The sequence below is a fragment of the Propithecus coquereli genome, unplaced genomic scaffold, assembly GCF_000956105.1.
Source record: "Propithecus coquereli isolate 6110/MARCELLA unplaced genomic scaffold, Pcoq_1.0 Scaffold206, whole genome shotgun sequence".
In the NCBI taxonomy this organism is placed as follows: Eukaryota; Metazoa; Chordata; class Mammalia; order Primates; family Indriidae; genus Propithecus; species Propithecus coquereli.
The window spans coordinates 3,642,647-3,646,678 of record NW_012145634.1 but is presented as its reverse complement, the minus strand read 5'-3'; positions in this window follow the sequence as shown (position 1 = coordinate 3,646,678).

Sequence of the window (4,032 nt, the reverse complement as noted above, 5' to 3'; positions counted from 1 at the left end):
CTCACTTACAGACGCACCTAGAACAACTTCCAGTCCTGCAAGCTCCATTCCCGGTAAATGCCCTATACAGGTGTATCATTTCTTTTATCTTTTATACTGTATTTTTGCTGTACCTTTTCTATGTTTAGATATGTTCAGATGCTTACCATTGTATTACGATTGCATATGGTATTTAGTGTATTTATTTGCTGAATACGTTTGTAGCCCAGGAGCAATAGGTCATATCATACAGCCTAGATGTGTAATAGGATATACCAGCTAGGTTTGTGTAAGTGCACACTCCAAGATGCTTACACAATGATAGAATCACTTAACAACACATTTCTCAGAACATATCCCTGTCATTAAGCGACACATGACTGTACTTGTGTTGTCTGCATTTTCTTTCATCAATGTTTCATAATTTTCAGTATGCAGATTTTTTTTTACCTTCTTGGTTAAATTTACTCCTAAGTATTTTAGCTTTTCTTTTTGATGCTATTGTGAATGGGACTGATTTTTAGATTTCCTTTTCAGATAGTTCATTGCTTGTGTAAAGAAATGCTACTGTTTTTTGTGTGTTGATTTTGTGCCCTGCAACTTTAATGAGTGTTTATCAATTCTAAAAGCTTTTTGGTGGAATTTTTAGGGCTTTCTATATAAAAGATCATGTCATCAGCAAATACAGACTGTTTTACTTCTTCCTCTCCTATTTGGATGCCCTCTATTTCTTTTTCTTGTGTAATTGCTCTGGCTAGTTCAGTGCTTTGTTGAACAGAAGTGTTGTGAGTGGGCATCCTTGTCTTGTTCCTGATCTTAGAGGAAACATTTTCAACTTTTCGTTATTGAGTATTTGTTAGCTGTGGCCTTTTCATATATGAACTTTATTGAGTTGAGTTAGATTCTTTCAATGCCTAATCTATTGAGAGTTTTTTATCATGAAAGGATGTTGAATTTTGTCGAATGCTTTTTCTGCATCAACTGAGATGATCATATGGTTTTTATCCCTCATTATGTTAATATGGTATATCACATTTATCTATCCACATATGTTGAACCAAGGATCAGTATCTTTTGAGCATTTTCTCTGGGACCAGTCTCTGTACTGAAGGATTTCTCTTTGTGGCATGACTTGACCTTCACAAACACCTTCTGAGCCAATGAATAATCCACTATGAGAATGAGAAGACTGAGTCTCAGAGAGGTTAACCATCTTGCTCATGGGCACAAGGCTGGTGCCTAGTGATTCTGAGATTCAGACTTAGATGAGAAGTCTGGGTTTTCCAGGCCAACAAAAGGAGGGTCATGCCTCTCTCTTCTCTGTGTCCTTCTCCATAAGCTCAATGAAGAATGTTTGGAGGAGTCCCCTGGCTGGTCCTTGTCCTGTCTTTAGACCCCAGCCAGGGAGGTAGGGGCCATTGTCTGTATGAGTCAGGCAGGCAAGTAGCAACGTTTCTTGGCTGACTCTAGTGAGTTGCTTTGATTTGATGCACCTCCTCCTGCTTGCTTCTCTCGTCTTGTTGGTCTTCATGGGCCTCTTTTCTTAATGAGGCAAAAGGAGAGAAGGGGCTGATGTTGTAATGATGGCAGGAGTTTCTTCTGGGTTGAGGGTGCAGGTGTGTGGGCTTTGTTGGGCCAAGAGTGAGAAAACTAGGGCTTCAGTTCTGAGCCCTGCCATTTGTATGACTTCGGGAACATCTGTTTCTCTTTCTGGACACCAGTTTCCACAACTGAAAAAATGTGTGCATCTCAGTGGCTTCCATACTCTTTCTGTTTTGAAGCAGTGGAATTGGATGCTCCAATGAAAATATTATGAGAAAGCCTTATACTTATGTAGGATACGAGAGGGGCTGCTTTCCATCCCACCCCTCAGCCCCCCTCGTCTCCCCAAGGGACTTGCAATGAGCACGAGTGTTCCACAGAGCACAGTTTGAAATGAAATAACCAAATGGTCTCTGAGGATATTTTTCTCCTCTGACATTCTATGTCTTTTGTCATCCTCAACAATTCAACTCAAGGTTAGAACCTCACAGTTGAACAAAGTGAGCTGGTCTAATGACCTGGGTGTTTGAATGCAGAGGGGGGAGATTTTCTTGACCATTTATTTGTATCTGCTTTGGAATATGGGACTACAATTTCCCCCAAGTCACAAACTTCCTGTGCTTCAAGTCCTGTGGGTCGACTCTCAGGTCCCTACGTAGCCTCCTCTCTAGATGCCTCCCTACTTTCTTGCTCAGTGAGGAAGTGCCACTGTCAACAAAGGAGGTGAGAACATAGGGCAAATCCTAGCACATCAGAGACTGTCTGGGCTAGCGGTTCACATGTCAGTGTCTTGGTGGCTCTCATGGGAGGAAAAGGAAGGGTGAGGGGCTGCCACCCTGCTTTTACAGCGCATCTGCACACTGACTTCTTTCCATATGCATGTGTGCTTTTAAAATTATTTTTGTTTGGTGTTTTACTTTTATTTCCCCCTGTTTCACACAGAAGGCAGTAGAGATGAATACAGTAGTGTGCTGGAGCTGGTTCCTTCTGGCTAATAAGAACTTACTGCATGCATCTTTTCACAAGTCTGCGAAATCACGTTGACAGCTTGAAATTGTCCATGGTGGGAGCATTTACACCATGGAAATTGGCTAACACTACAAACCACTGTTTATTCCTAGGAGAGCCAGTTGTTAAACATTTACCAGCACACCACTGGACTAATATAACAAACACTGTGTACTCACCACTCAGCTTTGACATCTCCACATTTTGCTGTATTTGTTTTAGACCTTTTATTTTTCTTTTAAGAGCTAAAATAATACAAAAACAGTTGGTTCCATCAGTATTACCCTTCACAAGCCCATTCATTTGCTTCCTGCTCCAGAAATATAGTCCCGTCCCAAACTTGATGTTTATCATGTTTTAAAAATATTTTTACTACATATGTGTCCATAAATAATACATGGTATTGTTTTGCATATTCTTAGACTTATATCCGTGGTATTATACCATATGCATCATTCCACAACTTTTATTTTTAAATACATTTTATGTTTTTTTAGAGGTTTATACATGTTGATATATGTAATTCTAGTTCATTCATTTTAATTTCTATATGGTGTTCCATTGTATAAATATATTAACATTAATTTATTCTCTTTTCCATTGATGGACATGTAGCTTGTTTCCAATTTTTATACAAGTTTCCTGGTGCACATATGCAAGAGTTTTTAGTGTATATACTTAGAAGTAGAATTTCTAGGTGCAAGGATATGCATGTATTAATCTCTACTAGATATTGCCAGATTGCTCCCCAAAATGATTGTACAAATTTACACTCTCACCAGCAGTGAATGAGAGTTCTTGCCAATAATTGATATTGTCAGATGGTTTAATATTTTCCAATATGATGGGAGTAAAATGATATCTCTTTGTGGGTTTAATTTGCATTTCCCTGATTTCTAGTGAGATTGTGCATCTTTACATACGTTCATTGGTCATTTCTTTTCCTCTTCTGTGAATTACCTATCCATTTCTTATACCATTGTCTTCCTATAGTGTTGTTTACTTTTTTGTAAATCAATTTTTTAAAATTTATCTTCTGGTTACTAATCCTTTGTGATTATAGGGGGTGAAAAATTTTTCTACCAGTACATGCCTTGTCTTTCAATATTGTATGAGGTATTGTTGGCTCTGTAGAAGTTTTAAAATTTCATCTAGTGACATTTATCAATCTTTTATTGTAATGATTTGTGCCTTTGCATCTAGTTTAACATTGATAGTTCCTTGTGAGGTTATGTCTTTCTATAATTTATTGTGCAATTTAAAATCTTTAGTTCTCCCTGTTAGATCTTTAATCCACCTAGAACTTGTTTTTGCATAATATGTGAAGTAGGAATCTAATTTGTTTCCTATGTATACACCCAATTGTCCCAGCACAATTTAAGAAAGAATGCTTCTTTTTATTTCTCATTTCCAATAATGTTTTGTAGCTTTTCTGTGGACTTGGACATCATTCATTAGGTTTATTTCTAGGTATTTGATATTTTTGATGCTATTGCAGTGTTA